The sequence below is a fragment of the Podarcis raffonei genome, chromosome 2 (assembly GCF_027172205.1).
Source record: "Podarcis raffonei isolate rPodRaf1 chromosome 2, rPodRaf1.pri, whole genome shotgun sequence".
NCBI lineage: Eukaryota > Metazoa > Chordata > Lepidosauria > Squamata > Lacertidae > Podarcis > Podarcis raffonei.
In genome coordinates this window covers 15,088,539-15,110,281 of record NC_070603.1, presented here as the reverse complement: position 1 = coordinate 15,110,281, position 21,743 = coordinate 15,088,539, and the positions used below count along the sequence as shown (strand labels likewise).

At 47.6% G+C, this 21,743-nt stretch overlaps 1 protein-coding gene across 3 annotated transcripts in view; it reads left to right on the top strand.

Moving 5' to 3' along the window:
- The first annotated feature begins 4,372 nt into the window (after positions 1–4,372).
- Positions 4,373–21,743, top strand: part of BAZ2A (bromodomain adjacent to zinc finger domain 2A) — a 66,185-nt gene continuing 48,814 nt past the window's right edge. For all 3 annotated transcript variants that reach the window (XM_053375045.1, XM_053375047.1, XM_053375042.1), the window contains exon 1: positions 4,373–4,487. The gene's annotated coding sequence lies outside the window, so the exon portion shown is untranslated. The remainder of the gene's footprint in view (positions 4,488–21,743) is intronic.

Here is a 21,743-nt window from a genome sequence, read left to right as displayed (position 1 = left end):
TGCTCAGGATCCTACCTATCTTGTCTGTCATTAGTATCTTCTGTTGTTGTTTTTTAAATCTGCTGTTTGTCAGCCTTCGTCTTGAGTGCCTGACCTCCATCTTTGACATCTTGATTCTCCTGCTTTGAGACTGTCCGGCCCAGCTGGCTTTAACCTCATTCTGCCTTTGGCTCCCATCTTTGGCCTTGATGCAGCTGTATCGATCAGCTCTCTCGACTCTTTGCTTGGCAGCCTGACTTGCTCATGGTATTGATCGGGCTCAGATTGATCTCCTGGGCTCTGATCCTGCGAAGGCTGCTCACGATCCACCCTGGGTTTGATACCCAGATAGGACTGTCCTGATGGCATGGAACTAAGAAGGTCTGAAATAGTTGCTCAGGTAGGTGCTTAAAATTAACTCATAGCTGAGGGGTGATAGCTGAGAACGGGCTACTTTTCCTTTTTCTTAAATGCAAATAAAACATCTACCAGAGAACATGGTCCGAATGAGAATTTCCACAAATTATACAGTATTCCCCCTCCCCCCCGTCAATGTAACAAGCAGGGTGATTCTTGAGCTTGCTGTCCTGTGATCAGTTACAGAACAATCCTTTATGTGTGCTGGAGGGTGCAGCACCAGCCTGATCCTCTATTCCCTTTTCCCTTTTCTCTTCTATGGGACCCCACATTTAAATTCTTCCCTGGTCTCCTTGCTGGCCCTAGTAGGACCAACTTGGCCAGTTAACACTGGTGATCATTTGATGTCTACTGAATGAGTCCCCCCTTCCCCCCCCCATGACTCCTTAATTTTTGAATTTTATTGATATTGATGCTGCATTTTTATGTTGCATTTTATGCTGTTTTTAAGTCGCATTTTAATCAATGTTTTATATTTGCTGTTAGCAGCCCGAGATCGGTTTTTAAACCAGGAAGGACGGGCTTAAATAAAAATTTATTATTATTTTATTTATTTTATTTTATTTTTTATACATACATACATACATCATACATACATACATACCCTGCCTATCTTGCTTGGTTTTCCCAGCCATTCTGGGCAGCTCCCAACAGAATATTAAAAACACGATTGGTTCGTTTCCAACCAGTGCATACTCCACAACTTCCTGCAGAGACCCAGTCTGAAACTTTTTATACCACAAACGTTCTGGGATTGTTGGGTTTTAGGGTTGTTGTTTTTTTGTCCCGCTTTCATTGTGCTATAGAACAAGAGTGCCCCTCCATTCAGCAAAAGCGCAGAAACACTGGGGAAGTATCACAGAAGAACTAATGAAGCAGATTGATGTGCGGACAGCCTGGTATAAATCCAGCACAAATGCATTGTGAGTCAATGACATATTGCAGACAGAATGTATCTATATATCTGTATATATAGACAGAGAGAGAGAGAGAGTCTGGATTCAGTCTGGATTCATTGAATTCAGTGGGGCTTTCTCCCAGTTATGTGTGTACAGGGCAAGTATTTGAGGGCTCTTCCCGTTACTCCTCTGGAGGTTGGGGGGCGCACTGCCCGTGCAGATTTACGGCCCCACATTGCAGACCCTCCAACTGTCCCTATTTTCCAGGAACAGCATTTACAGAAGCCATCCCGGTTTCTGACTTGATCCCAGAAAGTTCCGCTTTTCCTTAGGATGTCCCTATTTTCATCGGATAAATGTTGGAAGGGCAGCGACCCCTAAGCCAGGGAGCTGAGTAACTATACAACTTTTAGAAGGCATCTGAGAGCAGCCCTGTAGGGAACTTTCCTAATGCTTAATTATGTTTTATTTATGTTGGAAGCCGCCCCGAGTGGCTGGGGCCACCCAGTCAGATAGGTGGGGTATAAATGGTAAAATAATAATACAGTGGTACCTCGGGTTAAGAACTTAATTCGTTCTGGAGGTCTGTTCTTAACCTGAAACTGTTCTTAACCTGAGGTACCACTTTAGCTAATAGGGTCTCCCACTGCCGCATGATTTCTGTTCTCATCCTGAAGCAAAGTTCTTAACCCGAGGTAATATTTCTGGGTAGCGGAGTCTGTAACCTGAAGCGTATGTAACCTGAAGCATCTGTAACCTGAGGTACCACTATAATAATAATAATAATAATAATAATAATAATAATAATAATAATAGAATAGGACACCCCTGTTTTCATCAGAGAGGTGTTGGAGGGTATGATGGGGTGGCCTGCCTGGGTTACAACGTCTGAGAGGTTTCAAGGCTAGGTTTTCGCCTCACACTCCAGGTTGGTACAAAAACTATGCCACCCCTGAGGCCTGTTGACTTGTGAGCAGGCCCGGCTGCGTTTGGCAGGATTTACTTCCAGCCAAGAATGTGTGCAGTGAGGATTCTTGCCTTCATTTCCCAGATGGTTTTGTGTGTGTGTGTGAGAGAGAGAGAGAGTGTGTGTGTTGTTGTTGTTTAGTTGTGCCTGACTCTTTGTGACCCCCTGGACCAGAGCACGCCAGGCACTCCTGTCTTCCACTGCCTCCCGCAGTTTGGTCAAACTCATGCTGGTAGCTTCGAGATCACTGTCCAACCATCTCGTCCTCTGCCGTCCCCTTCTCCTTGTGCCCTCCATCTTTCCCAGCATCAGGGTCTTTTCCAGGGAGTCTTCTCTTCTCATGAGGTGGCCAAAGTATTGGAGCCTCAGCTTCAGGATCTGTCCTTCCAGTGAGCACTCAGGGCTGATTTCCTTCAGAATGGATACGTTTGATCTTCTTGCAGTCCATGGGACTCTCAAGAGTCTCTCAAGAGTGTGTGTGGGAAACCCTTATTTTGGCTAGGGGCCTAATAACAGGACCTGGTTGGACCCTCGCCCTTCATGCCTTGCCTTGAGGGGCCATGGCTGCTGCATGCCTGCTTGCAACAGACCATTAGATGAGGCATAGGAAGCTATTCTTAGGGACCGAGGTCCCTTCCTCCCCCGCCCCCATAAAAGGGGGGCGCCCCCCAAGTTGATGGGCATTTCCAATCAATAAAACGGCAGTGCACCATGTCATGTGATTGATTTCTGCAGCGTATGAGGTAAAACTGTTAGCAGGAGGACTGGACCAACACTTGTAGTTTGATGGTGAATTTTGGACATAACAGAGATGTAAAAGATTCAGATTATTATAAAAGATACAGGAGGAAATGATTAACAATAGGACTTACAGCGGGGCTGGATTTAGGTTTGATGAGGCCCTAAGCTGCTGAAAGTAATGGGGCCCTTTATATGTCCAGCTGTCCTTTGTCAGCAACAAATGGTCGGGGTTTTTTGTGTTGAATATATGCCATATGGTAATTTATGGACCCAATAGGTATCTAAAGCCATTTGCACCTAACAAAATATGTATTTTATCAAAGTAATTGTTGAACTGAAAGACAATTAAGAAGAAGTATATTAATAGTGAATTTTTGGGGGTTACCCGAGAGAATGGGGCTCTAAGCTATAGCTTATTTAGCTTATACAGTGGTACCTTGGGTTAAGTACTTAATTCGTTCCGGAGGTCCGTTCTTAACCTGAAACTGTTCTTAACCTGAAGCACCACTTTAGCTAATGGGGCCTCCTGCTGCTGCTGCGCTGCCGGAGCACGATTTCCGTTCTCATCCTGAAGCAAAGTTTTTAACCCGAGGTACTATTTCTGGGTTAGCGGAGTCTGTAACCTGAAGCGTATGCAACCCGAGGTACCACTGTACGTAAATCCAGCACTGGCAAGGAGGGAAGTCCAGAAGATTCTTTGGAATCTTGTTTTTATGTTATATATTGGATATGAGATTGTAAAACTCTGGTTTGAAAACCAAATAAACAAATATATATATATATAAAATATTAATTTGTTTATTTGGTTTTCAAATTGCGGTGCCAACTTGAATATAAGGGGGGGGGTGTCCAAATAAGCTCTATCCTGCAGAATCTATCTATCTATCTATCTATCTATCTATCTATCTATCTATCTATCTATCTATCTATCTGTAGATTCTGCAGGGTAGAGCTTATTTGGAACGCCCCCCCCCCTTATATTATATTCAAGTTGGCAGCCCTGAAAGGAGTGCTGGGGCGGGGGGGGGTGTCCCTTCTTGGTGGGTATCTCCCCCCTCCGTTCACTTGCAAGGATTCTCCTCGATGTGCGCGTCCCGCATTTCGGAAGTAAGAGGCGGCGGCGCGGTTTGCGCGCGCGCGCGCGCCTATTTCTTTATTTTTATTTTGCAATCCCCCTCGCCGCTTTCCCTTTCGCCTGCAAATGGCTTCTGCACCTTTAAATAATTCATCGCCCTGTCTTTTGCCTCTGCTTCCTTGCATGGGGCTGGCTGGGGAGGAGACAGCAGAGGAGGCGGCAGCAGCAGCAGCAACAGCCCAAGCCTGGTGACATCAGCGCCAGGGCTTCAGCAGCCACCTGCTCCCAGCCAGAGAGAGGAAGAGAGAGGAAACTGCTGGGAACCCCCGAGGTGGATCCTCCTGCTGCTGCTGATCTCCCAGATCGCCCCTCCACCCATCCCATCCCTTGGAGACCCCTCGCCCTCCAGGTAAGGGGCGCCGATTGCATGGGCTTGGGAGGGCTGGCTTTCTGCGTGCGGGGAACCCCAGATGATCCCACCGAGCTCGATCCGAGCCAGGCGGAGCCTGGGAGATCTCTCTTCACCATCAGAAGACTCTTTTTTTTTATTTTTTGCCTCCTCCTCTTCTGCCTGCAGCAGCTGCCGATTGGAGCCTCCCGGGTCCCAAAGGCAGATGCGTTCTGGGCGGTTTCTGTCTTCCATGACTCTTTAAAAAAAGTCAGGAGAGAGTAAGCCGGGAGATCGGGCGGTGGGGTAAGCCCTGCGCACCCCCCTGCAAGTTGCAGAAGGGAAATAAAAGTTGGCTGGCGCTGCTGCGTAAAGGCTTGGTTTGCTGGGAGCGGAACTTGCACTCTGAAACCCCAGCTGCAAGCCTGCTGGTCTGCTGGAAATAAGTAAAATTAATCTTGGATCCCGAAAAGGGCTTTGGAAACAGAGTAGTACGTCGTAGTAGGTTGGAGGAAGTTGTCTGGGAATTCGGGGTTCTGGGGTTTCCCAAGAGTTGGGGGGGATACCTCTGCAGAGGACATGTGGCCTTGTGGTTAGAGCAAGGGCACCTCATCGTCCATTGTTCAGGAAGCAGCAGTGGGGTGAGAAGGGGACAGCTCTGCAGAGCTGGAGCAGAACCCTGAATTTCAAGAGGGCATCATGGGTAAGAATGGGCGCAGCAATAAAACCGCGGGCACGTTTGCAAAGCTAAGCAGGGTCCGGTATGGTTTCAAATTGGATGGGCAACCTTGTATTGAGATTCCTGCATTGCAGGGGGTTGGACTAGATGACCATCGGGGTCCCTTCCAACTCTAGAATTCTGTAATTCTTCCGTCACAAGCTGTGTGTGACTGGATGCCTATTCTCCTTCAGCTCTGGGGGGGGGGGAAATGTATGTGTATTTATTTTGCATGCTGAGCATTGTCGCTATTCTCTCCCACCCCCCACCCCCCCCCGAAAAACTGGGGTGCCATTTCTGCACCCCATGCAGGAAATGAATGAGCTTGCAGAGCTTTTGAATGAATGAACATTCTGGCTTGGGTGGCCTTAGCTGCAAGATAAGTTCAGGTGGCATTTCTGGCTTGGAAGAGGTGGGAAATTCCAACTGAGAATTATCTCACATCCCCTTGTGGGTGCTCTGTTTATAGTGAAAATAGGGGGAGTGTTGTTGGGCAGCAAGCGGTTTGCATTTGGGCACCGGTAAACGCCTGACTTTGCCGTCCTCTGACGCTGGCAGTGCTGCAGAGCCTTCTCTTCTTTGAATGGCTTCCTGGCTCTGGCACCACTCCTGGCTTTCCTGAATTTGTGCAGTTGGCTTGTAGTTCACGACCAGGGGGCTATTCATTCAGTGTGGCTTGACTGAGGCAGGAAATCCCATAAACAACTCTTCCTCTGCCCTGGCAGTAAAATAAAAAATAAAAATCATGCTAATAAATTAAATAACGAAACCATCTGTGCCCTTTCAGGACACACCAAATCAATACCTGACATCACGGGCATATAATAACTCTGCAATCTTGACCATAGCATTCTCTGAATTAAACTGGATTATGGGTGTGCACCCACCCACCGGAGCGCCACTTCTTGGCGTGACTAAGAGAGACAGGTTGGCAGTGATGGGGTTCCTGAATTTCCTATCTGCCCAAGGCTGTTGGCTCAGCCATCAAATGATTGGTTAATAAAGGAACCCCGGGCAGGGGTAGCCCAAGTCATTTTGCTGCCTGAGGCGGAAAGGCAAGAAGGCAAAGTCTTGTTCTGAAGCTGACCTGATTGACAGCTGTCTCTCACTTCAATACTAGGAAAAGGAGGGACAGTGTGTTCTTAGGGGGTGTAGGGCAGGGCAGGTGGCACACACAGCTCTGCTTCCCAACACCTCATTGTCACCCAGTAGCAACTGCTGCCTGAAGCAGCTGACTCACTCTGTCTAATGGTAGGGCCAGCCCTGACCTTGGGAACTTCATGAAGCCAGTTCCTTTGAATCTTGGATTTGTTTGCGTGCTTCTGGACTTGTATATATATTCTACTCATCCTTGGTGTTAGGAAGAGTGAAATTATTTCAACTGTAAACAAGGCTGTATATGATTTGAGCTTACCCCTCCCCGCAAAGAGAACTGCAGCAGGAGAAGCCAGGTTCTGTATTAAAAAAACCCAACACACATAATAAGAGAAATGTGCATATTTTTCATTTTAAAAAACCAACAATTCTGCATTTTAGTATTTTGCTTGATTTCTTTTGGTTTTGCTAATCATGAGTAGGGGTAATGAACCAGCTGGGCATTAAAAGCCTCTCCTCTAACCCACTGGAAATCTTATTTAGCCACCTCTTTTGGCAAGCATTGCCTACACATTTTCCAACACATCTTTGCGTCATGCAGAGAGAAAGGGGGGGATGAAATTAGCAGGAGGCTGTATTCTCTTCCGAATACCACAGTCTTGTGTTCTGGCAGAATCACAGTCCTTCTTATAAATGAGGGTCAGACCCCCATTTGAATGAGACCTCTCTATTAAAATGGTAAAGGAAGTATTATTTGTATGGCATATTGTTAGTCTGTGTGCAAAACAGGGCTGTCTTTTGCAAGAGCGTGGATTTCACAATAGCTGATAACTATTCATGGAGGTTTAAGGAACTAGGGAGATCCCAAGGTATGGAACAACATTTACCCGAATGATGATGATGATAACAATAATTTATTTTTTTATACCCCGCCCATTTGGCTGGGTTTCCCCAGCCATTCTGGGCGGCTCCCAACAGAATATTAAAAACACGATAAAACATCAAACATTAAGAACTTCCCTAAACAGGGCTGCCTTCCAATGTCTTCTTAAGGTCAGGTAGTTGCTTATTTCCATGACGTCTGATGGGAGGGCGTTCCACAGGGTGGGCGCCACTACCTAGAAGGCCCTCTACCTGGTTCCCTGTAACCTCACTTCTCGCAGGGAGGAAACCGCCAGAAGGCCCTCGGTGCTGGACCTCAGTGTCTGGGCTGAGTGATGGGGGTGGAGACAAATTGATTATTGGCAAATTGATAAGTAGTAGCTGTTGTTTTCCTTTCAGCTATGCACTGCGGACGTGGGTGGCACTGTGGGTTAAACCACAGAGCCTAGGACTTGCTGATCAGAAGGTCGCGGTTCGAATCCTTGTGATGGGGTGAACGCCCGTTGTTCGGTCCCAGCTCCTGCCAACCTTGCAGTTTGAAAGCACGTCAAAGTGCAAGCAGATAAATAGGTGGGAAGGTAAACGGCGTTTCCGTGCGTTGCTCTGGTTTGCCAGAAGCTGCTTAGTCATGCTGGCCACATGACCCGGAAGCTGTATGCCGGCTCCCTCGGCCAATAAAGCGAGATGAGCGCCACAACCCCAGAGTCAGCCACGACTGGACCTAATGGTCAGGGGTCTTTTTACCTTTACCTATGCACTGTGGAAATGGTTTGGAAACCTGGTGCCCTGTGATGCTGTTGGACTACAACACCTGTTGGCCTCAGCTAGCGTGGCCAGTGGTTGGGGTGATGGGAATTGAAATCCAGCAAATATCTGGAGGACCAGAGGATATGTACCACTGCCTTGTGCAACTGAACGTTCAGTCTTTGAGCACCTCAGCATATTCCTCGCCACATCCTTTGGTTCAGTTTAGACATCCTGCTAAACAATAGTTAAGGAAGTAAAGTGTGGCTTAGCATGAAGTCTGAATTGACAAATCATGGTTTGCCATCAGCCGGCAAATCAGAACTGGAAGCCATGATTTTAAGTGGGTTTGGCATGATTGGTTTGCAACGGCCTGTCTTCACCTCCGGATTACTGCACTTAGATATGAGAATGCTGAGCAGATGGGAAATAAAAATAGACAAGCAGGCCTATACAGTAGTACCTCGGGTTACATACGCTTCAGGTTACAGACGCTTCAGGTTACAGACTCCGCTAACCCAGAAATAGTACCTCAGGTTAAGAACTTTGCTTCAGGATGAGAACAGAAATCATGCAGTGGCGGTGCAGTGGCAGCAGGAGGCCCCATTAGCTAAAGTGGTGCTTCAGGTTAAGAACAGTTTCAGGTTAAGAACAGACCTCCGGAATGAATTAAGTTCTTAACTTGAGGTACTACTGTACCATGATTTGCCTGTACATTGGGGTGCTCAAACAATAATTTGAGTTCTGAACAGTGGAGTGGTTCAGCAGTAGCAGGGGTCAGCAACCTTTTTCAGCCATGGGCCGGTCCACTGTCCCTCAGACCATGTGGTGGGCCGGACTATATTTTTTGGGGGGAAATGAACAAATTCCTAGGCCCCACAAATAACCCAGAGATGCATTTTAAATAAAAGCACACATTCTACTCATGTAAAAAAACCAGACAGGCACCACAAATAAACCAGAGGTGCATTTTAAAGAAAAGGACACATTCTACTCATGTAAAAACACACTGATTCCCAGACTGTCCGCGGGCCGGACTGAGAAGGCGATTGGACCGCATCCGGCCCCTGGGTCTTAGGTTGCCAACCCCTGAGCTATAGCATAACATTTTAATTTGCCAATTCTTGGGTTTGGAAGACATGGGCATATACAACCCTGCAGCTTGGACTTGACAGCCAAACCTCAGTTAAGATGAAGTCCAAACCAGCAAAAAACATAATTTTGAATGATATCTGAATGTTAGATGGCATCAGGTCTTCAAAATGACCTTGAATGATGGGATGTTTCACATACCTACAGAGCAGCCATAGTCTGAAATATTTTTTGGTCTAAGAGTCTTATAGAATCATAGAATCATAGAGTTGGAAGAGACCACAAGGGCCATCGAGTCCAACCCCCTGCCAAGCAGGAAACACCATCAGAGCACTCCTGACATATGGTTGTCAAGCCTCTGCTTAAAGACCTCCAAAGAAGGAGACTCCACCACACTCCTTGGCAGCAAATTCCACTGTCGAACAGCTCTTACTGTCAGGAAGTTCTTCCTAATGTTTAGGTGGAATCTTCTTTCTTGTAGTTTGGATCCATTGCTCCGTGTCCGCTTCTCTGGAGCAGCAGAAAACAACCTTTCTCCCTCCTCTATGTGACATCCTTTTATATATTTGAACATGGCTATCATATCACCCCTTAGCCTCCTCTTCTCCAGGCTAATGACCTGATCCTATGCATGGATATTAGAAGTAAGTCCTGGTCAATGGAAAATACTCTGAAGTAAGCATGCAAAGTTTTGCAGTGGGGTTAATTGTACAGAACTGTGTTTGATTTTGGTGAACTGAGTCTGTATGCCTGAGTCAGGGGAGTGAGTGTTACAGAAACATAGAATTGTAGAGCTGGAAGGGTCCATGAGGGTCATCTAGTCCAACCCCCTGCAGTGCAGGAATCTTTTGCCCAATGTGGGGCTCAAACCCATAGCCTTAGATTAAGAATCTCATGCTCTAATGTTGTTCTCTCTTTGAGTAAATACCAGCCTGCTAGCATTGTACTAGTGTTGCCTTAACCCAGGCTTGCAAGTAATCACTGGCCTGGTTGCCTGTGGCTATTAAAAAAAATGCCTTTGGGAATTCAGGGAACTGGGCAGAGAAGCATTTGCTAATTGGAAAAGTTGCTTCATTCTTTCAAGCCACTAATGCTACAACCAATATAAGTACTGTATTTTTCCGTCTATAAGACGCCCCCACGTATATTTTTGGGGACTCTGATTTAAGAAAATGGGGGGGGGGAGATCTATCCGTGTATAATACACACCCAAATTTTGGACATCATTTTTTAGGGGAAAAACCTAGTCGTACATGGAAAAATATGCTACATGTGGAGTGGTGAGCTAGTTCGGTTTTTTGTGGGCCAGGGTTAACTTTTGTCAATTTGTTTTGTAGCTGCCTGAGCCCCTCCTAGTCACATATTCAGAGTTCGAGTATTTGCCCTATTCTGCACCCCCCCAATGTATTTAAAATAATTCAAGAAAACATAACAAGGATAAACACACACATAAATTTAATAGAAGGAAATGCATCCATATTATGATAGCTTCATCTCCCCCAATCTCCAGGTAAAAACAATGAAAAGAGGCTTGTAGCTCCTTAAAGAACAAATTTATGATGGCATAGTATTTTGCGGACACTGATGAAGTGTTATCCGAAGTTGACATTGGTTATAATGGTTGTTTTAAGCTGCCTTAAAGGTGGAAAGGTGGGAGATAAATGTTTTAAATTGTAATCAAGGGTGAGACCTCTGAGGCTTATATTTCCGGGCCCATCAAAGGCGCATCTATGTACACATGTTCCAGTCATGCCGGGTCCATAAACATTCAGTGTTTTCCAAAATGTAGGGCGATTCGCTGAAAGACTCCTCAAGGACCACTTAACCACAGCCTGGAGGCAAAGTGATAAGGAGAGAAAAGGTGTGCAAGATTCTGGACTATAGTCGGGGGGGGGGGGATAGGTGTATGTTTATCTGGGATGGAGAGGCTGTGGCCATCTGTATATTGCTGGTAGTCCAACTCCCATCAGCCCCAGCCTGCATGGCCATTGGCCAAGGATGATGGCAGCTGTTATCCATCAGTATCTTGAAGGACACCGGTTCCCCATCTCTGGCAGGTTTGGGAGGCGACGTGTTGATAGTTGCATGAGTGAAGTGCAGAAATACTCGATTGCGTTTTTCTCTGTCGGGAGGCAGATAATAAACTTGGGCAATCTTGTTTCGGAGGACAGAGAGGGCGAGGAGAGATAATGCTTTCATGTATTTTGTTTGGGTGACGTTGCCTCCAAACAGATCCCTGCTCCAAGGCCACTTTCCCACCGAAAAGTAGCTCAGTACAGCAAAGCATCTGTGTGTGGGCAGCAGCCTGTGCCCACGTGGGAGATATGCCTTTCTGTGCCTCTGATAGCATTGGGAGGAGAATGTCCCACAAAACCCTCTCCCCGCACACTTGAGATCACACACTGGGAATGCTCCTTAGCCTGCTTTCCACTGCGACCCTGTGCATTTTTATGCAGAAGCAAATCCTCCGCTGGCAGCAGGGCTTACTCCCAGGGAAGCTTTTCTAGAATCGCAGCCTCTCAAACCAGCACACGGTGCTGCTGACACCAAGTCAGGGCCAGGGCAACCACCACCCTTGTGCAAGCATCCTTGTGCCTTGATAGCTCAGTTGGTTAGAGTGTGGTGCTGATTATGCCAAGGTTGGAGGTTCGATCCCTGTATGGGACAGTTGCATATTCCTGCATTGCAGAGGGTTGGACTAGATGATCCTCATCCAACTTTACAATTGTATGTCAGTAGGGGTGCTAGGCCCCTGCTCCTGCCAAAATAGCTGTTTGAAAGCACGTCAAAGTGCAAGTAGATAAATAGGTACCGCTCCGGCGGGAAGGTAAACGGTGTTTGTGTGCGCTGCTCTGGTTTGCCAGAAGCGGCTTAGTCATGCTGGCCACATGACCCGGAAGCTGTACGCCGCTATCTCAGCCAATAAAGCGAGATGAGCACCACAACCCCAGAGTCGGTCATGACTGGACCTAATGGTCAGGGGTCCCTTTACCTTTACTAGGGGTGCTAGATGACACAACTTTGATGGCAGAAAGTGAGGAGGAATTAAAGAACCTTTTAATGAGGGTGAAAGAGGAGAGTGCAAAATATGGTCTGAAGCTCAACATTAAAAAAACCAAGATCATGGCCACTGGGCCTATCACCTCCTGGCAAATAGAAGGGGAAGAAATGGAGGCAGTGAGAGATTTTACTTTCTTGGGCTCCATGATCACTGCAGATGGTGACAGCAGTCACGAAATTAAAAGACGCCTGCTTCTTGGGGGAAAAGCAATGACAAACCTAGACAGCATCTTAAAAAGCAGAGACATCACCTTGCCAACAAAGGTCCATATAGTTAAAGCTATGGTTTTCCCAGTAGTGATGTATGGAAGTGAGAGCTGGACCATAACTGATCGCCGAAGAATTGATGCTTTTGAATTATGGAGCTGGAGGAGACTCTTGAGAGTCCCATGGACCAGAAGAAGATCAAACCGATCCATTCTTAAGGAAATCAGCCCTGAGTGCTCACTGGAAGGACAGATCCTGAAGCTGAGGCTCCAATACTTTGGCCACCTCATGAAAAGAGAAGACTCCCTGGAAAAGACCCTGATGCTGGGAAAGATGGAGGGCACAAGGAGAAGGGGACGGCAGAGGACGAGATGGTTGGACAGTGTTCTTGAAGCTACCAGCATGAGTTTGACCAAACTGCTGGAGGCAGTGGAAGACAGGAGTGCCTGGCGTGCTCTGGTCCAGGGGTTCACCAAGAGTCTGACACGACTAAACAACAACAACAACAGCGGTGCTAACCCGATCCACTTATTTCGGATGCATTGCTGGTTTCGCTCTTTTTTTTAAGCGCCCTTGTGCGTAGGGCAACCTCTTTCTCAATCAGATGGTGTCGCTCGGGGCGGGGATGCTTGTCACGCTTCTCTCTCTCTCTCTCTCTCCTTGCGTGTGACTCACAAGCAGGCAAGAGGAGAGACGACTGCTCTGGCTGAAGGCCTGGAGGAGAAAAGTGTGTGCGCGCTCGCCCGCCCGCCCTCCTGCTTGCTTGCTTGCTTGCTTGCTGCTGCTGCTACTTCTTGGCTGCATGGAAAAGGAAGTGTTTGGCTCCAGCAGCTGGGGAAGAGGAGGGGCTCCCTTTACAAAAGCCCCAACCATCTGTCTCTCCTCGCCGGCACCTTGCAGCAGTGCCGCACCGTGCAGGGCGCGCAGCCTCCAATGGCCTCCGGGGGGTGTTTGTTTGTATGCGCGGGTGTGGGCGGCTGCTTTTTCACCAGATCCTGTGACACACAAAAGCGGAGAGGGAGAGAGGGAGAGGGAGGGATGGAGGAGTTTCCAAGCCGCCAGGGAAAGAACCAATCTAGATCTGTCCAGCCCACCTTCGTCCTTAGCCACCACCACCGACCACCCACCCAGGAGCAGCGCTGCGCGCATTTCGCAGGACATGGGAAGCGCAGGCCGGCGAAGCTCTTGATTCCCGCTGATCCCCAGCCATCTTCCCAAGCCTACACCCCCCCTTTATGCTTTGCTTTCTCTCCTCTGCCCCGCCTGTATCACTCTCTCTCTCTCGATCCTCCTAGGGAGCGAGCAAATAGATGGCAAGGCAGCGGCGTGCCCCGAGGAGGAGGGCGGTCGGCTTGTTGTCTGCAGAGGCTGCGGAGCGGGTGGCTGAATGATGCGGCGTGGGCGGCTGGCGAAGAAATCTCTCTCTCTCTCTCTCTCTCTGGGAGAGGAAGGGGGGAACCCCAAGGGATCTCGCCAGGAAAGAGCCTCTATGAAGGACCCCCCCTCTCGCAGGAGGAGTGCACCTCGAAACTGCTCGCCTGTGCCTCAGATTGCCTCATTCCTTTAATCCAGAGGTTCACTTCTCAACTTGGGTTCTGTTCTGCACTACTTGCCGGGTCTTCCACACAGGCCCTCCAAGTGCCCCTATTTTCCAGGGACAGTCCTGGATTTTCAGAAGCCGCCCTGGTTTCTGATTGGATCCCGGAATGTCCCGCTTTTCCTTGGGGAAAGCCCCTATTTTCATTGGAGAAATGTTGGAGGGTATGATGTCACACTCGGGCTGACTTCCCCATCTGCTAAATGGGCATAATACTCTGCCCTAGGTTTCTAGAATTAGTGACACAAGAAACCTCCCTCTGCCCCCAGCCATAAACTTTTGGAGTTAGCCTGGTTATAAGCCTTTCTCGAAAGCTTTAACTTTTGGAGTACATGGAGGTGATACACACACACACACACACACACACACGATCCCAGTAATCCTTAGCAACAGCCCAGGAGGGTAGGTCATTATTATCACCCCTGCATTGTCACATAGAGGAGGGAGAAAGGTTGTTTTCTGCTGCTCCAGAGAAGCGGACACGGAGCAATGGATCCAAACTACAAGAAAGAAGATTCCACCTAAACATTAGGAAGAACTTCCTGACAGTAAGAGCTGTCAGGAACAGTGGAATTTGCTGCCAAGGAGTGTGGTGGAGTCTCCTTCTTTGGAGGTCTTTAAGCAGAGGCTTGACAACCATATGTCAGGAGTGCTCTGATGGTGTTTCCTGCTTGGCAGGGGGTTGGACTCGATGGCCCTTGTGGTCTCTTCAAACTCTATGATTCTATGATTTCAAATGGAGGAAAGCTGAGGCTTTGGAGTACAGTGACTCCCATAAAGCCATCTGGCAAGGTCATAGCTGAGTTTGAACCAAGGACAAAGGATGCCTTTGGTCTCTAGAAGGACCAAGACTGAGCTCTAGCAGTTTTCTTCCACTTGGTGCCCTTGCGTACATTTTGGACTACAACTCCCATCAGTGCTGGTTGGGAGTGATGGGAGTTGTAGTCTAAAAGGACTGGTGGGCACCTCGTGGAGAAAGGCTCAGCAAGAGGGTCTCAGAACTGAATCCAGGTTTCTGCTTTAGATCAGCCTGACCCTAGAAGGGTCGGGAACCTCAGGCTTGGGAGCCAAAATCAGGCCTCTCTATATCTGACCTTTGGAAATCTTCCCAAGGACACAACCCTCACTGGCCCCAGTTTGCAAAACACACACACAAAACCACAAAACCAGTGTTTTTGTGTGGCGGTATTGTGTCCTTGAACTGTGACAATGCCTTCTGCTTGTAGAAGCAAGCCAACTATCCAAAGTTTAAAATTTACATTTGTTTCTTCACCCCACTGATCTCACCCACCACTAGCATGTGGGGAAGGTTGCCCAGAAGGGAGTACTGCCCACAGGCTGGGGCGAAAAACAGATTCCCCTTCTGTAGAAGATGCCTCCTTCTCACTGGGCAACCTGCAGTCAACAAGGTCACAGGTCAGAAGGGGACAGAGAAGGGCGGGCCTTGCAAAGAGTATAAAAATGCAGCGGTTCCTCTGCTCTCTCAGCAGCCAGAGGAAGCATGCTGTGTCTTGTCCAGGGTTGCCATATTTCAAGCAGTGAAAATTCAGACAGAAAAGTTGTTGAGCTTTTTGGGCAAAATCGCTTTTTTTAAAAAATGCAATTTTGAGCTATTTTTATGGGGAAACGGCACTGCCGACTTGGGCTGCCATACACCTGGATTTTCCCCATTTCCCGATTTGTTTTGTGTTGCAGAGAGGGCGGGAGGAGATCTGAGCAGCTGTCAGATCCAGTGTTCTGGGTGCATTTTGTAGCACTTTACTCTGAAGAGTGGCCCCCTTTCTCCACTGTTACAAGAGATTGCAGTCTGCCCCAGCATATTATTGTGGGGAGGGAGGCTGGTTCACACATGCATGTAACGTTGCTTGATTTCTCATCGCTTGATGACTTAACATCCTGACCTCCTTCAAGCATAGAGCTATCCTGCCCTGCAAGGACCTGGAGCACCCACCTATCAGCTACAGAGGCCACGGAAAAGCACAGAAAGCAAAGCCTACACACATAGACACTTAGGTTTTCATGTGTTCTGGATTTCATGCTGAGTTCCAGAATGCATGGTAAGTCTGTATGTTTTACAGGTTTATGCAAGTGGACTTTCCTTTGCAGGTGTCCGCACTTAAAAGTGTGGACATTAGGGTCAGGAGTAACAACACCATACAACATTGGGGGCAGGGCCTGTAGTGCAGCCCCGCAGCTCAGTCCTACATAGAATCATAGAACTGTAGATTTCGAAGGGACCCTGAGGATCATCTACTACTCCAACCCCCTGCAATGCAGGAATCTTTTGCCCAACGTGGGGCTTGAACCCACGACTCTTGAGATTAAGAGTCCCATGCTCTACCGACTGAGCCATGTGATGCCCCATCCTCTGATGTATGCCCAACAGAGGGCTTTGATGTCTCAAAGCTGAACGGAGCTCCCTTCAGAAGTATTTTGTTAGAGGCGCAGCGAGTTCTGCGATGACTCATTCAGTTTCACCCTCTCAACTCACTCCTTGAGGAACATGTGTACCGGTAGGGATTGTTTATGTCCGGAAGGTGGTTGATCTCCAGATGATCTTGGATTCCAGCTTCTATCAGTCCCAGTTGGAATGGCCAATGGTTTGAGAAGTCAGAAGTTGTCCCACAGCAGCCGTAGGCTAGCCATCCTTGATCCATGCGATCCGAGTGTCTTTTTCAGCCAGGATGGCACTGAACACATAGGACCAACCACATGAGGACAAACCACAATTTGTCCTATGGAAGAAGCCTTCCCAGTTTTTATGAAGTGGCATGCAAAATCTGCCTCCACAAGGACGCAGACCAGAGCTGAGGCTTGCTTAGCTTCAGTGAAGTTGCTGCTTCCTTTGCCTTTTGAGTACCACGTCATGGCATAATGGTGATTATGAATTATTCAGGGACCCGGTTTACAACGTACGCTGCGGGCAGGAAAAGAAATGGCTGGCTCTGGTGAAAAGGGCTCTTGTCTCTCAATGCTTAGAAATAGGTGTGCAGCTCTGTGGGTGATAGAAAAGATGGAGGCACAAAAAGATGAGGGCAACCTGTTATGTTACTTGTGTTAGAAACGCTGAGCCTCTTGATGTCCAAAATCTGGAGCTTCCAGGAAGGACTCGGCAGTTAGGGGCCTGGTTTGCACAAGTTTAATCCTTTCTTCTGGCATTAATTCCCTGCTTGGATTTTGATCCATTGTCTCAAAACCCTGTGTTTTTCCTTATTCCTCTTCATTGCTTCTTCCCATCACCTTTGTTCCTCTGTAGGTTGTGTCCACACCAGTGTTCATAGAAGGATGGGTTGGTTTACTCTTGTCTGTGTATAATGTATAAGTTGACCCTTAGGAGGTTCCACACTGCAGCCCATCATAATCACTGGTACAGTGGCTTCTTGGGGGTCTGCACTTGCAATATTTGGCTATCCTACACTGTCTCTGCATTTCCAGGTAGAAAAAAACCCCAGAGCCCTTCCTTCCACGTCCTGCTCTTGAGCAAAGTAGACACGCAGCTTTTAGCCTTTGACCATCTCTGTGCAAGGACCATGCCTTTGCCATATTCTGTACCACATGGAAAGGTATGTGGTGAACCAGGTGTTTTTCTTGTGATCAGGTATTCCAGAGAGAGATTGCAAATAAGTTTAGGATTCCTGGATACAGATCTGATAGAATCTAGAGTGGCAACTAAATAAAGCAAAGCAAGGATATTAAGACTTGTCTGCTTTACAACTCCAAATATCCTTTCTGGAGAAGAAATGATGCGTCCTCTGTGTTCTATATCAGCTTAAATTTATCTCATTTGCCTCCTGCCTTCTCTCTAAAATGCGGTGGTATTGTGCGTGCTGGTAACCAATTTTATCATCACAACAACTATGAAAGGTCAGTTTAATAGAAACTTAGCCCAAGTTTAGCCAACGAACTTGATGGCTAAGGACTTGAACCCAGGGTTCAGTATTTTTAAAGGTAAAGGTAAAGGGACCCCTGACCATTAGGTCCAGTCGTGACCGACTCTGGGGTTGCGGCGCTCATCTCGCTCTATAGGCCGAGATAGCGGCTTACAGCTTCCGGGTCATGTGCCCAGCATGACTAAGCCGCTTCTGGCGAACCAGAACAGCGCACGGAAACACCGTTTACCTTCCCGCCGGACTGGTACCTATTTATCTACTTGCGCTTTGATGTGCTTTCGAAATCCTAGTTGGCAGGAGCAAGGACCGAGCAACGGGAGCTCACCCCGTCACGGGGATTCGAACCGCCGACGTTCTGATCGGCAAGTCCTAGGCTCTGTGGTTTAACCCACAGCGCCACCCGCATCCCTTTCAGTGTTCTTACCTACTGCATATATTGCCTGGTTCTCAGCAATCCTTAAAACAGTCCTGCATGGTAGGCCAGTATTATTATCCCTATGGGGGCACTGGGGAAGAATGGCTTGCGAGTTCTGAAGCAATGATTCACTTGCTTAATTCTTTCTGGAACTGGCAACCTGCAGGGCAATCTCTTGAATCTAGCCGGAAAAGGTAAGATAAACACCATTCTTGTACAGATCTAAATAGGTTGTCACAGACAAGTGTTGGCAAACAGGCATCACGTCTCCATCCAAACATGTCACACTTTTGAGTCACAGCATGGACAGGCATATATTTGTGTATGGGGAGGGGGGGGAGAAAGAGAAGCAATGGGGTTTTCTCCTGCATCTGTTTTGTGTTTCCCTCTGCCAGCCAGCCAGCCAGCCAGCCTCTCAGATCTGTTCCATCCCCCACCCTACGCTAGAGAACACAGGAAGATTTCTGCAACTCACTCCATAACCTACTTTTGCCTCCAGCAAAGGAGACAGGCAAATTTCTCTTGCTTCAGTCATTGGGTTAAAAGGGATCTGAGTGCTGGCTGCTTTTGCTTTAATGGGCCTGTCTGGTTCATCCCAGCACCCCCTGCAGGGAGTCTGGTTCTGGAGGTGCTGGGCAGACTGGGATTATTAGCAGCAAGTGGTGAATGGCCCCAGGCTGGAAGATGAGCCACTGTGTTTTCACGGCTAGAACGACATTATCTGCATGGGAGAGGAAGTATTTGGATGGTGACATCATGTAGGCGTGCATTCCTAAAATGGCTGGATATCCCTTGTTTTCCCACCCACAAGGTCACTGGAACCCTGTGCGGCTAGGAACTCGGCGCTGGCTCGGTGTTCCTCCTAGAAGGACAGTGCCCTTGTATCTGTGTGATGTCTGAATGACTGAGGGTACGTTGTGTTGTTTGCTGTTAGCACCAAGACTCCAGAATGTGCTGCATCTCCAGAGAACATTGCTGTTAAAACAAAATAATTGCATGTCTGTCCGAAAGACTTGGGCTGTAAATTATCGTATTTTAAGCCTCAAAGCTGAGATTTTTGTGCTGTTGACCTTTATCTTCAACAGCACGGTTGTCCCGAAATATGAGATGAAATAAAGAGAGGCACGTTTGTGTGTGCATAGTGTTTTTTCCTCATAACTGAAGCCACAGTCTGCCACCACTTAGTCAGCATTAAGGGTGGGGGCTTATAAGAACGTTAGAAGAGCCTGATGGATCAAACCAATGGCTTGTCTAGTCCTGGTCTTACCTATCCCTTTGCAGAAACCTGGAAGCAGGATCTAAGCACAAGAACACTCGTCTGCTCTTATGTTTTCCAACAACTGGTATTCAGAAGCATTGCTTCCTCTTTGTGAGGCAGATGACCTGGCTTCCTGGCAAGTTAGGGCCCCCCCCCCCATATTCTCTTTTAACGAAATTGCAACTGCAATCCTATACTTATTTACCTGGGAGGAAGAAGCACTGAACTCAGTGGGGTTTACCTTTAATAGATGAATGAGATTGCATTGCATTGCATTGCATTGCATTGCATTGCATTGCATTGCATTGCGTGTTTGGGGGCGGGAATGTTGGGTATCAAGTCAAAGTTTATTTGTTGTTGCGACCATCCTGGTCATTGCAACCAAAAAAAGGGGGGGGGAGTATGATATGCATGCTGTGCATAGAATATGCATAGATACCCTGTTAAAATACAGTGATAACCGAGTTATACATATTTGTGTAGGTTTGAATTTTAATGTATATAAGTTTCTATATTACATTACCGATCAGTCTTTACAGTCCACCATATTGTTGAACGTTCTCAGTTGTGGGGCTGCAACCGCGAATCTTGCAACTCATGAACTTACTGGATCGAGACAGCAAATATGTGATCTTCACTCGATCATCCACATCAGGCATCTTACACAATAGTTCACAAATGTATTTAGCTCTCAGTTCAGAATACATAGGGCAGTATAGTACATAATGGCACAGATGCAGGTATAATCCAGATTAATAAAAAGAAGTCAGTGTTGATTGCAATGGGACATTGACTGTTCTCCCTTAATGGTGCAATCCTATGCAAGCCCCACTGAGTTAAAAATGGGACTCACTCCCAGGTAAACTGTATTTAGGGTTACATCCTAAACCACAAGCTTATTTTTCTTTGCAGTAGCCTGATTCACAGTGGTGAAGCTGTGGGCCTTATTGGCAGCTTTAATTTACTGCTAGAGGATTATGATTTCAAGAGCATGGATTTCTTATTGGAATATTGGAGCGGCAAATACACTTTTAACACCTTCATGTTTTGTGGAAGTGGGGAACAGAATGATGGTGTGTTCTTTAAAAAAAATAAAATGATGAGGGGGCTCTTCTTTCAGTTCTCCAGCCCCAAGAAATGTGATGTTTTGTGTTCTTCAGCAAATGTTTCATTTGACTAACCATTGACATCAGTCTATGGATACAGTCCAGGCACCAGGACCTATGTGGTAGGATTCTATTAAGCTGTGATGGCAGCAGTTGATGTGAGTTGTCTTCCAAAACACCTGGAAGGCACAAGTTGGCAAAGGCTGTCTTAAAAGCCTCTGTGGGGGTAGAAGTTGCTTGGGGGGGGTGGAGGAGGGGGTGGCACATTTGCAGGTAAAGGATCTCTCCATAAAGGCTTGCACCTAGCCTTGAGTGGACTGCAAATACGACACTTTCAGCAAAGCCTGCAGAGCTACTGTGAGCATGTGATAAGAGGGAGCAGGCAGCGCTGTGACCCTGGAGTCTCCCTCCTTCTGCTGACTGCGTGAGACCTTGATGAGAGCGCCCGGGCCGCACCGCGGCAATCTGTGCCTCAGTTTCTCCTTCGGCAGAGCACAGCCAAACCCCTAAACAATGATTAATTAATGACTGGCTTCCAACGCTTTGAGGTGGGAGGCTGAGCTGAGGCTAGATAACAATGATGAGTTGTTTTGCTGCGTCTGGCTGACTCAGCTGCCTGGATTCAGCACAGAATGGAGCTAATTGGGAACTGAGGAAGGTTTGTTCTGTCTCATTCCTCCCCCCCCCCCCCCTCCCCAAATATCTGTGCTCCCTGTAAATTCTGGATTTCCCTATTGCCCTTTCTGGGCATGGCGAGAGCACAGGGATGTATATATTTTTCTACCAATCTCTTCTGTTGTTTGTGGGATTGTGTGTGTGTGTGTGTGTGTGTGTGTTCTTCCTGTGTCCTCCATCTGCCCTCTGGTGTCTTTCCCCTTGTCCTCTGGCTCAGCTTGTCCTGCAGCCACAAGAGATGTAATTTTTGGGCTCTGTTGATGCTGGCCTCTGCATCTCAGGGCAGGAGGAGCTGGCAGGGCTCTGGCAGCTCCAGTCTCCTAATAACCACAAGTGCTGCAGCGCCAGAGCTGGCAGGGAGTGGAGCGTATCTGCACAGGGGAGAGCACCGCAGCTTTGAAGGCCCAACATACGTGTCTTCCGTTGTGCGGGCTTGTCAGAAGCTGTTCAGAGTATACCAGCCCTGAAAGATTTGCTAGCACTTCAGCCTGTGAATTGTGTTAATCCTAGAACTATACAGATCAGGGTGCCACGAAGT